Genomic DNA, 14,304 nt, shown 5'->3' with positions numbered 1-14,304 from the left:
ATCTTGAAATTGCTATCTCCAGTAAAACTGAAGTTGACAGCTATCTATATGTTGTCTCAGAGATCTTCACTGACAGGGCAGATTTGGGAAAGCCTTACCAGGCGGAACAGCTGAGAAGTACAGGTTTCAAAGCAGAAGGTGGCAACTGGAGATGTCTGGAGAGAAGAACAGAAGAAAGACGGCAAGAGTCCAAGTCAGCAAAGCACTCTCAAGAGAGAAGACTTTGGAGAAACAAGCCATGGCTGATTTTTGGCAATGAAGGCAAATAACACATTGAAATAAAGCTGGAGTCTGCTCCTTTCTGAGAGGTACCTGACCCTTTCATGCTTTGCTAAGCTGCACATGGTTTGCTAGGCTGCATGGCATCAATGTTCTTAACTGATCCCACCAACTTTCCTGCTGGAAAACTGAATCCTGGAGCAGAAAGGTGGGAGAAAAAACTACTAAAAAGGTCCTGGCAACAGCCATGATGAACAGCTTCAGAAAAGTTAACAACTAAACCAAAATGAAAATGAAATCCTTCTAATAAAAATAAAAATAAGATATTTAATGATCTTGTTTCTTCTACTGTCAGTCTACTACACGCATTTCTCATAAAACGTGACAAATGAGCAGTAGTGAATTTAGTAACTAGATTTCTTTGTTTATAGCTATATCAGCCCAGTCTTCATATCTAAATAATACATATTAATGTTGGAATGATTGCAATATTTATTACAAAAACATCATAAAATGCAATGCAGTACTTTCCTGTGCAGTCAGTAAAGTGCATACAGGTAGACATTCAACAGCTACTTGAAATGAGAATACATGGCTGTAAGCAGCACTACTTAAGTAAATGAAACAGTAGAAGTCATGTACCAGTACATGTTTCTGAAACAGTACAGCTCCTTCGCAAGCATTTATTCTTGGAGAGATATGGATTTGATGGGTGGACAGTACGGTGGAAAAGGAATTGTTTGGATGGTCATATTCAAAGCGTAGTGGTCAATGGCTCAAAGTCCAGATGGAGATCCGTGACAAGTGGTGTCCCTCGGGGATCTGTACTGGGACCAGTGCTGTTTATTATCTTCATCAATGATATAAACAGCGAGATTGAATGCACCCTCAGCAAGTCTGCAGATGACACCAATCTGAGCGGTGCTGTTGCCATACTGGAAGGACAGGATGTCATCCAGAGGGACCTGGACAGGCTAGAGAAGTGTGCCTGTGTGAAGCTAATGAGGTTCAAAAAGGCTAAGTGCAAGGTCCTACACCTGGGTCAGGAGAAGCCCCATTTCCAGTACATGATGGGGGATGCTATGATGGAGAGCTGCCCTGCAGAGAAGGACTTGGTGGTCAATAAGAAGCTTGACATGAGCCAGCAATGTGTGCTTCCAGCCCAGAAGGCCAGTCATATCCTGGGCTGCATCAAAAGAAGTGTAGACAGCAGGTCAAGGGGGGTGAATCTGCCCCTCTATTCCTCTCTTGTGAGACCTTATCTGGAGTACTGTGTGCACTTCTGGAATCCTCAATGTAAGAATGATACGGAGCTGTTAGAACAGGTCCAGAGGAGGGCTACAAGGATGATCCGAGGACTGGAGCACCTTCCCTATGAGGACAGGCTGAGAGAGTTGGGCTTGTTCAGCCAGGAGAAGAAAAGGCTCCAAGGAGATCTTATAGTGAGAACAGAAGATTTTGACTAGACATTAAGAATTTCTTCACCATGAGAGTGGTGAGACACTGAAAGAAGTTGCCAAGGGAAGTTGTGGCTGCCCCATCCTTGGAGGTGTTCAAGGCCAGGTTGGATGGGGCTTTGGGTAATCTGATCTAGTGGGATGTCCCTGCCCATGGCAGGGGGGTTGGAACTCAATGATCTTTAAGGTCCTTTCCAACCCTAACTATTCTATGATTCTGCTTTGACTGGTGCTTACAGAATTGTCTGAGCAGTCATGTTTTCTTTCAGGGAGGTCCCACCAGGATTCAGAAATTGTGCATTCCTTCACTTGGACTTCTCAGCAAACCCGACGTTAGAGAAACTCTCCTTACAAATATCAGGATCCTCACAAAAGGCAGTATTTTCCTTTTGAAACGAAAATGTCAGAGCAAAGTTTGGGAAAACAATGCACTTCTATGCTTTTTGATCCTATGGAGATTTAGACCTCAGACCTCTGCTGCTTTCTAAAGGGTGGCCACCTACAACAGGCCAACAGAAGTGCCCATATCCAAGTAAGAAAAATAAACTTCTCCCCCTCAATCAAGCAAATCCATAAACAGAAAATTAAATAAAAAAGAAGAGAAAGCAATTAATCCTTACAGTAGTTGCAAAACTCCAGCCCTTAAGATCCTATCTGAAAATACTTAAAAGGACAAACAAATCCCTATGGCCATAGTTTTTCTTATATAGTGCTCAAAATGCTGCCTTTGCAAGAAGCTTGAGAAATGAAAGCTAAGGGGAAAAACTGTCTCCTAAGTACATGTCAAAGTGTTTCTATCTGAACAGATGTCCTCCCCTTTCTGTTACAAAGCAAATACATTCTTGCATGACTCAACTAATGCACAAGCATGATAAACCCACCGGAAACAAAATATTCATGGTTTTCCTTTCTAATACTGTTATATACGCCATATAGAAGAACATTTTGAATGCAATGCTTTATTAATCAAAGATGAGGTTGTTGCCTTTCTCAAAATCATTAACATTTAATATTTGCAGCTGCTGATCACCTAGCACTGTATCTTTGATGTTTTGCATTTTTCCTTATATTTGACTATTCATTAGCTGTTTGCTTATGTTCCTTCCCCAAGAAAGTTACGTATTAAGTTTTAAAGTAATAAAAGCACTTAAGTGTATACATGAAAAGTTTCTTGCCTATCAGTGATCTTGCTTTGATGGATATATTAAATTAAGGCATTTTTATATTTACAGAACTGTGTACACCAGAGTTTCCCATATCACAGAGAGACTCTTATCTAACTTCACCCATGTGATACGGGATGTTCACAGAATCACAGAATAACCAGGTTGGAAGAGACCCACCGGATCATCGAGTCCAACCATTCCTATCAAACACTAAACCATATCCCTCAGCACCTCATCCACCCGTGCCTTAAACACCTCCAGGGAAGGTGAATCAACCACCTCCCTGGGCAGCCTGTTCCAGTGCCCAATGACCCTTTCTGTAAAGAATTTTTTCCTAATGTCCAGCCTAAATCTCCCCTGGCAGAGCTTGAGGCCATTCCCTCTTGTCCTGTCCCCTGTCACTTGGGAGAAGAGGCCAGCACCCTCCTCTCTACAACCTCCTTTCAGGTAGTTGTAGAGAGCAATGAGGTCTCCCCTCAGCCTCCTCTTCTCCAGGCTAAACAACCCCAGCTCTCTCAGCTGCTCCTCATAAGACCTGTTCTCCAGCCCCTTCACCAGCTTTGTTGCTCTTTTCTGGACTCGCTCCAGAGCCTCAACATCCTTCTTGTGGTGAGGGGCCCAGAACTGAACACAGGATTCGAGGAGCGGTCTCACCAGTGCCGAGTACAGAGGGAGGATAACCTCCCTGGACCTGCTGGTCACGCCGTTTCTGATACAAGCCAAGATGCCATTGGCCTTCTTGGCCACCTGGGCACACTGCTGGCTCATATTCAGTCGGTTGTCAACCAACACCCCCAGGTCCCTCTCCTCCAGGCAGCTTTCTAGCCAGACTTCTCCTAGTCTGTAGCACTGCATAGGGTTGTTGTGCCCCAAGTGCAGGACCCGGCATTTGGCCTTGTTAAATCTCATGCCATTTGACTCAGCCCAGCGGTCCAGCCTATCCAGATCCCTTTGCAGAGCTTCTCTACCCTCCAGCAGATCAACACTTCCACCCAGCTTAGTGTCGTCTGCAAACTTGCTAAGGGTGCACTCGATGCCTTCATCCAGGTCATTGATGAAGACATAAAACAGGGCTGGACCCAGCACTGAGCCCTGGGGAACCCCACTTGTCACTGGCCTCCAGCTGGATTTAACTCCATTTACCACCACTCTCTGGGCCCGGCCATCCAACCAGTTTTCCACCCAGGAGAGTGTGCGCTTGTCCAGGCCAGAGGCTGACAGCTTCTCAAGCAGAATGTTGTGAGAAACTGTGTCAAAGGCTTTACTGAAGTCCAGGAAGACCACATCCACAGCCTTTCCCTCATCCAGCAGACGAGTCACTTTGTCATAGAAGGCGATCAGGTTAGTCTGGCAAGACCTGCCTTTTGTGAACCCGTGTTGACTGGGCCTGATCACCCGGTTCTCTTGCATGTGCTTCATGATAGCACTCAAGATCACCTGCTCCATGACCTTCCTTGGCACTGAGGTCAGACTGACAGGCCTGTAGTTTCCTGGATCCTCCCTGCGACCCTTCTTGTAGATGGGCACAACATCAGCCAGCCTCCAGTCCAGTGGAACTTCCCCAGTCTTCCAGGACTGTTGGAAGATGATGGAAAGGGAGTTCTTCAGACTCAGCACAATACAGATGCAAGAAGTGGTCACTAACATCCTCTTCTCAACTGACTGAAAAAAATACAAAACATTCAAAACTGACTGTTATCAAGGCTACAAACCGAAAGTTTTTCTTAATGGAGAAATTCCACAATTTCTTTTACAAAATAAGGCAGTACATTCAAAGAGCAGGTATTAAAGGTATGGCAGGAATCTAAGTACAAGTGCTTCAGCACCCAATACAACTCTTAACTGTAGTATTGTACAATTCTACCCATACACTCTTGACAGGAAATTCCTCACAAATATATCCCAAATCTTCCCTGCAAAACTAATCTGAATTTTAAGACCAAACTAAGTTTTTTTGTCTTTTATTACTTACTCTAAATTGAGGGGGAAGAAAACAAGCTTTGGTAAAACTGTCACATCTAAATAGTCATCGCTAAAATCCCATTTACAACACATTCTACAAGCAAAGGTGATTAGTATGTATGAAACAAATTGTTTGAACCTGTTTCTCCTTCCAGACCATCAGTAGCATGGTATTAGCACAGATTCATTGTGTAACACCTGCAAAACCAAAATAAATAAAAGCATTGATTACCTCCACTGCACAAGCAGGCAGAGCTACTTTTGCCCATGCTCAAGAGGCAGATGTGTTGAACTACAATATGCTATTACTATATAACTGCTGTGCAAAGGAAGGTAGAAATTTAAATTCTTATAAATGCTTATTTTTTTAAAAAGTTAATGATTTTCCAACATTGTTGATGGCATCTTTACCATCGGGTGACATATTTATGGAGCAACTTTTGATTATACCAATATTCAAAGTTGTGCATACAGATGAGATATGTTGTTGTAGAAAACATAGGAGATGAGCAATGTTTCAGACACTGTAGTTAAAATGTAATTTTTCTACACCAGCTTTGGACAAAAGAGCTTTCAGAAGGATGATACAGAAATCCTGCTCTGAAAGCAAAACAAAGGCATTCTTTTCTGCGTGGCCCCAGAAAGTCTATAATCCAGATTTTTTCCTTCTAAAAAGAACACATTTTCTTCTCCAAAACTGCACCGTCTCGCTTAGTCTCTGTCTTTATACTTAACCACTTGTACATGTATGAATAAGAGCAGCTTTGCTCAGAGTTAGAGCATTCTCTAGAATAACAAGTTGACTCGGACCTCTAAGAAAAATTATTTTCCAAGAAAAGCCACTAAAACTGCAGCAACATTAAATTTACCAAGCACAACTAATGAGCCCCATGGGAAAGAACCAGTACACTGGATAAAACAATCAAACATTAATCAGATGGAAGTCCTGGTTTTCCTCTTGTACCCATCAAAATATTTGACAAATAACTACTTTTCCTTCTGAAAATTTGCTGAAGGTAGAATTAAAAGACACCTAGAGCTATTCTCAAATACTGTTCAAGAATAATACTATTTACATATAGTACTTGAATATCTACAGAACTTAGGTTAATTTGCTGTTCATACATTTGGGTGAGGGGGATTCAGCCCTTTTGTTTTAGGGGGCACATATGCCTCTGAATCACCTGACAAGGATACCATATGCCATTCAACACTGAGCACCACCTGCCAGGCACTACGTAGAGCTCATACACAAGATCTTTCAGAGAGAATAACCATCCTGAAGTAAGAATTTCTTCTGGAATGAAACATCAAAATGTAGAACTAAAAGGAATCTCCTAAGTTCTTGTGTTCAGTGTTGCTATCACAGACAATCTCACTACATCATTTTTCTCCTAAGGGCATCAGATTAAAAATTACAAGAAACAACTTTAAATGCTAAAACATTTTATGAATGTTAGATTATTTTATTATAATTTAAACTGTTTCTGAGATCACTATAAATATTTTTTTTAAAATCAACTTGTTAGCATCTGAATGTTAAAGGCCAGGAATTCACAAGCAATTTAAGCGCTTAAATAACTTGAAAGGCTCTCTTATTAAATATTGAAAAACTCTTCCAAAGTATAAAATTACAGACCTTGTTAATTAGGATGGTAGAAGTAACACCTTTTTCTTTCCAAATTATCCTACTTCCCTTGTTCAGACTGTGTAATTTATTATGGAGTGAATGAATAATTCATAGGTACTGGGAGACGTTGGCCAACACTGCACAAAATCAGCTGTGAACAACACACTGTTTGAACTTTAAGCCATTTTGCTGTAGTTACGTTCATTATCCCAGCATCTATATCTCACTGACTGGCACATTCCTCTCAAACCTGAAATCACCAGTATTTCCACAAGAACCTGCCTCCACACTTATCCAGCAAAATAAGAATAAATAACACATGCTAAAATCTATGAACGTAACCACATGCTCTGAAAATTCAGAAAGAATTATAGTTATTTTCTAAAATATCTTGAAGACACAGGAAGAAACGTTGTGTCAGTGGAAAGCAGTGAGATCTGTATATGTTCATTCAGAGGTTTTGCGCCTTTTTTAAATAGTTTGGTAACAGACAGCTTGCAAAAAAATGCCTTCATTTCCAGAAAAATACTAAATACCTAGAAAAAAAAAAAACCCAAACCCTAACCCTCATAGTCTGGTTTCAGGAATTGCACTACCCTGAAATTAGCAGCTTAGGAGAAAACAGCCAACTCAGAGACTCAGCATTCCCTCTATCTCAGTCTTCCATGAAGTCCAGAAGAGAGATCTGGAAAAGGTATAAAGGTGTTGCAGAGTTTAACACATTCATTATAATGGCATCAACACCAGAAGTTTTGCTCAAGAGAAATCTCCAATACAGCACATTTCTGATTCCTGACTCTGTGAAGTAGGCTAGATATTGAGAGGAACAAAATGCATGTAACTTAAGGAATACAGACTCATTTCAGACAACGATCTGAGATATATAAGAGAGGTAATGTACATATCCATTGCTGGTTTTATTGGTAATGTTTAACAGTGGCTTTTGGAAACAATTTTTCTCTTTTTCACATTCTAAACCCCAACAATAAAACACTGTAGCCATAGTAACACTGATGCTGTTATGAGAGAGAACTGCTTGCATCCACTCAAAAAAACCCAAACCCTAAACAAGATTGTTTTTAAATTTAAACATCAGCACTGAAATAGCAAAGGCAGGGGTAAGTTATTTGCTACTGTGCTGTTGGCCAGGGATCAATTCAGCATCTGTTGCCCATAGAATGGGCAGGTTTTGACATTCTGAGCTGCTGGTCTGGTTTTTTTTCATTGTTTTGTTTGGTTTTGGTTGTTTTTTAAACAATTCAGGCACTTACGTCACAGAGACCAAAAGGCAAGGGACATTGCCTGTGGCATCCCAGCCCCACTGACATGAGTGCTCCATCTCACAGTGATTTCTGTAAGGACAGGATTTGGTCCACAGTTTAGACCTGCAAAGAGTTTCTGAGCAGCTGCTAGTGGGAGTTTGTCTCAAGATGAAGTTGGAGGCATTCTGAAACAACATCTCCAGCAGTGCAAACTTTGTGCGCCTCCATTCTGAATCTAGGAGAGGCATTCACACCACTATTAGAATCCCAAAGGTGAAAATATCTTAAATTCATTCCTAAATGGCAATAAGGAACTTTTCAATATCACCTGGCGATAACAGCCTGGGTGAAGACAAACAGCAAAATTCCTCTCTTTCCATGTAATCCCTTTTAATAGCAATACCTTTGCAACATTAGCTGATTAACTACATTTTCTCACTTTGTGACTGCAGTCTTAATAGTATTATAATACAATTACATAGTGACAGGAGCAAGAGGTGTCAGACATGACATTCTCTGCCCTCCTTCAACATGCCCATGTTCTACAGAGAAGATCCAGAAGAGAGGCCCAAGACATATGACTGAGCTTCTATTATTCACACAATTTCCCACAACAGTCTTTTAACTTAGGTGCTTTCTTAAACTGCAGAAAGACCTGAACTCGTGGTGACAGCCAACACCAACATCCAAGTGGTCCCACTGGGGAAGACAGCTCAGACAGTGAGAGGCATCATTTTGCACCTTCCTCAGTGACTGGGCAAGAGCAGGTTTGGGAGATGATCCATAACCAGCCCACCTCAAAAAGTCACAGTTTGAACCCTATCTGTCAGTACCTCTGTAAAGAAAGAACTGCTCACGGCTCTCATCCAAGTTTAGCAAGGCTTTTTAATCTGCAAAACCAGAATCAAACAGCAAAGCCCAGGAACACCTGCAGTGATACCCAGTGCAGTACTGCCTTTTCCCTGCCTTTATTAAAGTGTTCCTGAGAACATGCCCTGATTTCTTTTAAAACAATTCTTTTTGCATATTCCCTGCTGGAGCAAATCATAGCTCTATAAATGTCTCAAAAAAGCATTTGATTTAGATTTAATGGGGCAGTAAAAAAATCTATGGGTTCTAAAAGAACACTTACAGCAGTTTAATGGATACATGGGATAAATCTAGGCAAGAAATATTCCAGCAAGACAGGACAATATCTGGTTTAGAGTTTGTTATCCTAGGAGATATACTTGCTTGGTTTACTTTTGTGATTAAATTTGTAATAAAAGCTGCAACCCAACTGAACCACAAACCCCTGTTTTTCAATGTGCGTTAGCAAAAACAAAAGCAGAAAACCTACCAGCACTTCGTCAAATTGTACTCATTGTGGACATTTACTGAAAATAAGCCCTTAGCAGCTCATGCATTTCTAACAGCCAGGATACTGCCTCACACTCGCCAAATTCAGTTACAGTAGTTGCCCCACTGAGGATGTGCTTTAATCACCAATTCACCCATGCAAAACCTACTAGTGTCTCTATGTCTCCCCTTCCACCTCCCTATATTTTCTTTTTTTCTGTCTTTTTTTTCTTTTTTAGCATTCTTTCAGCATCTGTAGTAAATATCACTGTGTCAATTCCTGGCTTGCGTTCATGCTTTGGGCTCTCTTCAGTCACTATTTTTTGATCCTGTAGGACACTTCTGGGCCTAATCCTGCAGCCACCCTGCATACAGGGGTACAGCCCTGCATAATTATCATTTTCTGCATCATTACTGAGCAAAGAAGGACAGTGACAGAATTCTTCCTTATCTGTGCAGACAAAAAAAAAAAAAAAAAAGAAAAGAAAACAAAGCCCACAGCTTAAATCACTTGAGGAAAGAGAATAGATGGAGCAGCATGAAAACAAGATGCAGCAGCATCGAATATCTTCATAGCTAACACACAATATACTTGCAGCTACTGCTGCTTCTACATGGTTTGGATCCCATTCTGTAAGTAGCTCCACTGCAACTCTGTGAGCTGTAGTTGGGCTTTAAGCACTGAACGACCTCCTGTGCTGGAAGACTCCTTGGTGACTTTTCCAAGAACCATTTGTGATTGTTTTGCTTCATCAGAGAGTGCATATGGCCTTCTGTTGTTTAAGGTGAGAGTCTTCAATGGGGTCAGGCTTGATTTTTCACTCCTGGTTTTATCTGATATGAAGCCAATTTGTCTTGTGGCTCCTTTCAGAAACTGTAGCAACGCTGCCACTGCAGCCTCCCAGCAGCATACTCTCACCTCTGGGCTGTGCGGGAAAGAAGTGGCAGCTCGGGGCTTGTTTGGCCTGTGCAATAGCTTGGAAAATCATATTCAGGATTGATCACAAACACTCCTGGGAACAAGTTGTCTTCTTTCAGATCCCTTCAGTCAGGGCATCAATAGGCACTCTCTTCAGACTGCACTTGAAAGTTCTCATATAAGATAGTGCTTGCTGATACAGCTAATAAATGCATTAAAGGACTTACCAGGGTTTTGAAATATATACCTTTGCTATTCCATTGCTTTGTCTATGAAGTTCAATTAGCAGTACCTACTTTGGAAAGATTGGAGAAGGTGCATTTATAATTAATTTATGTCCTGCATTTTCAGGTACTCAGAGGAAAGGCACCCTAAGTGCACAGCATTACTATTAATAGCATGTTTTTGCACTGGCTCATAAATATCTGCCCTGCTTCTTCTCTCTTTTTACTTTTTCCATATTTTTAGGGAAATTATAGTATTTTAGAAAAACAAATGCTAATTGGATGAAACCTCAGGAAAGAAAATGCTCAAATAACCTTGGAAATGATTATTTTTTTATGATTGAGTATGTTTATTTCAGGCAGTAGTACATGTAAACTAGGAGAAAATGAGAATATAAAAATATATAGGATGTCTACCACATAATGGTTCCTTGCAGGAGGAGGAACAATAAATATTTAATAAAAATGCAAATATAAAGCCATCTGAGGAGCAACTTATGCCATAATTTCACAGGGAGAGACCAAGTGCAGCTGGGTTAACATCCTGAACTTCCTTCAAGAGCTTGGCCTTCAGCAATTCATTCCCCTGCACCTAGAAAGGATTGAGCTGAATTATTTATGTTTTTTAGATCTTTGGCAGTCCATATTCATCACTCCAACACAGGAGTTACAGTTACAGTATATTGTTCCAGCAAGTGTTTCTTGACAAGTTCTCCTCACATGTGAAAACACAACAGCAGAGTGGAGCTTGCTTTCAGTGTGTCGAGTTATCTCCTTGGCCCCATCTGGGAGCAGGCAGATGACTGCAGCAAGGACAGAAAATTGGGGTGTTAGCTTAGACTCTGGGCAGCAGCTGTTGAGGAGCTGTGTCCAACAGCAGATGAAAGGACCTGAAGACTATTCATGGTATATTGTTTTCTTTTCTAATCTCTTAGGTGTCTTTCAAGACATGTGACCCAAATGAATGAGTTATCTGTAATAACTAAATACTGAAACCTATTTAACTGATCATATCATTGAGCAGCTAACAGGAAGCATAAATTATTTTACTATCTGCATTCTTTGTATAATAAAATCTTTGGTTTTTTTAGACCTGTTGTTCAGAGCAGTAGAAAACATCAGTCGCAGAAATCTTGCATGCAGCACTGGTTATGATTTATACTGGGCTTGTGGATGGTGCCTAATCTTTCTGGGCTGCAGGCATTGCCGTTACTTTTAGAAATGAAGATTAATAGAATGTAATTTGGTAGGCAAAGCGAAAGCCATTTTCCTGTGGTCAGACCTGCTCATTGACGCAGATTTAAAATTAAAAGAATGATTTAAATACACCTGGCTGGGAGCACTGCAGGCTGTTTGTCAGCACACCAGCTGCTCAGCTCAGCCAGCATTGTAGGGAACAAAGGTAAGCAGTGTTCATCCACATGCACAAACCTACTACAGGGTGGGCTCAGCATGCCACTTTGTTTTCTCCCCATAAATGCCTGGGAAAAAAATCAGGGATGAAGTTAAAACTCCAAACATAAGTGACATCTCATCTCTGCCAAAGTACTGCAACTCAGAGTACCATGTGCAAGTCCAACAGGTTTACAAACTACCGAAGGAGTTTTGGTAGATGTTTTTGAAATTAGGTAGCCACAAAGCAAAAGAAACTTCTATTGGTACCTGATGTTGCTTTCCTTATTTGTCCTCAGCTCCTCCATCTGCTATGGAAATAGCATCCAGAGTGGTAAATGAAGCAATCTCACTGAACAAAGTTGCTTGACAGTGACATTGTGCAGCAGCCCAGACTGATGCCAGCTTGTGAGCAGGGCTTTTGTAGTATAATATTTTTCTCTGAAAAGTAACACAAATGACAAAAGTATTTTTCTATCTGTGACTTGGAAAGAAAAGGTGACTTCCGTTACCATCAGCTCTGCAAACTTTGTCTGACACCTGAAAGCAAAGCTGTGATATTTCTGGATGTTAGACCATTGATAGCAAAAAAACTGCAGCATCATAGACGATGGTGCAAAGTTGAACTCAGGCCTGGGGAGACCAGTGCCCTTGGACATCCACCATCAGAAGAGCATGCTTGGCCATCTGCAGAGGGAAAGGGTTTTTTCCAAGAAAGAATTCAGGCTCTGTGTTGATTCTTGCTCTGAGTTTGCTGCTGACAAAGCAGCCCACTCATACCAGCTGCGAAGGGGCAGTCTCAAGTCTTAGCTGCTGCATGAAAAGTTTCTACTTGGGAAACACGTTCCTGGTGAATATTTCTGGAACCTGAGCAACCCAGAGGCTACACTTTTTGCTCAGTAGTCTGCCTCTTTCAGGGGAATAGAGAGTGCTCACCTAAGGAGAAGCTGCAAAATGTGTATTTTGCCCTATCTGTACCTTTGTGTGGGTTTTGGTATGATCTCCTGTGCTTTATTTAAGCCCCGTCCCACAAGAAGGAAGCAGTTTCCTCATGGGCATTGCTGGGAAAGTCACTGTTGTCTTACTCAATCTCTGGGATTCAGTGATGAGTTTATTATACACAATATTTCTTCCTTCACCTCATCATATTTTAAAGAACCTCCGTTCAGTTTTGCTTCTGGGTTTGTCTTGTAGTGCAGGACCATGTAATGGCCCCATTTCTATAATGTTTCTCATCTGTTTATGAGGGCTCTGAGCAGCACCAAAGGACCAACTCCTTTAACATCAGGGGCAAAACACACTGAGGTCCTTGAACATCTTGTCATTTTTCTACTTCTGTTGAGGCAGCACTGGAGAATGGCTTAACTCTTTTTATAAGCCAGAAGAAAGCTGAGACTGAACCATCAGCCCTAACTTTCTACAGTGCAAAGGTACTTCAAGCCTATTACATGGCATGCCATCGCCTAAAAACACAGTGGTGGGACAGCAGCCAATAAAGCAATGCACAGCGCTCCAGTCAGTAGCACTTTCTTTGTATCTCTGAAATGGTGTGAAGAAATAATAGTGCCACCAGAGGTATATTTGCATTAAGCCTGTCTTTGTTAACATCGCTGCTTTGATAAAACAACTGTACATTTCAATGGCCTGCCACTAGATATCTGGATTTTATTATTTCTCTTGTTCACAGCTCTATGCATAAGAATATTTTGTTTTCATTGACTTTTCATTTAGATATTCTATCTGTGAGGCATTCCAAAAACTTGTACATGTGAGTAGTTTCCCACAAGGCTGAACTTGTCCTTTGAGAAGGATTTGGTAACAAGTTGAGTGGGCTGGCTGATTCCCAACCAATTATTTATTCAGAGAAACAACTTCTGCTTGTGAGCAGACTGAAAAGTCCTCAGGTCTGTTTCTCACTTGGAATTATTCATGGATTTTCTCAGTGACAGATAGCTGGTCTGCAAAAATGTGCGTTTCACAATTTTTCACCCAAAGTAAGCTCAGTCACTCAAGGATCTGGGAACATGACGATCCATACAACAATAAATACAACATTGTGTTGCACTTGGTATGCTGACACAATGCAATACACTGTCATGTAAAAATAACTAAAGATGCTCAGATTCTAGTAAAAATATTGGATTTGTTTTTTTTTTAGTTAGCCTCTACCTGGACAGCTTGCTCTATTTCTGTAAGGGAAATGCCAGCAGGTCTGCTTTAAAGCAGCTTCTATATCTTGACATGAAACAGAATTGTGCTACATAGACTATCTTCTTTTACCAATATGACAAGAAAGCCAAAATACAAGAAAGCCAGACAGAAGTGATCAGTAGCTACCAAGCTCTTTGCAAGCGAACTACCAAGTAACATGCCTTCAGAAGTTGCAGGTTAGGGGTTAAGAAGAGATATGTTTGTACTACAATAAGCAATGAACCTGTACGTAGTGCAAGATGCTACAGAGAGGATTTTTAACCATCTTGATAGCCAAAGAGTCCTCATCAGCAACTTCAAATTGAGTGCAGACATAGACCTAGGCAAGGAACACCATGCTCTGTTTTCCTGGAGTAAAAATATAAAATACCAGCAGAAAATTGGACCAGAGTACACATTTAAGTGACAAAAATCTTGACTGTTGCTGAAGGAAGTTTTAGAATCAATAACATATTTTCATGTGGAGCTACCGGGATCAAAACCAGCTTCTTGGACTTCAAGATGCATATGAAGAACAAATTCCA

The sequence above is a fragment of the Phaenicophaeus curvirostris genome, chromosome 2 (genome assembly GCF_032191515.1).
Source record: "Phaenicophaeus curvirostris isolate KB17595 chromosome 2, BPBGC_Pcur_1.0, whole genome shotgun sequence".
NCBI classification, from domain to species: Eukaryota; Metazoa; Chordata; class Aves; order Cuculiformes; family Cuculidae; genus Phaenicophaeus; species Phaenicophaeus curvirostris.
Note: the sequence above shows the minus strand (reverse complement) of the source record.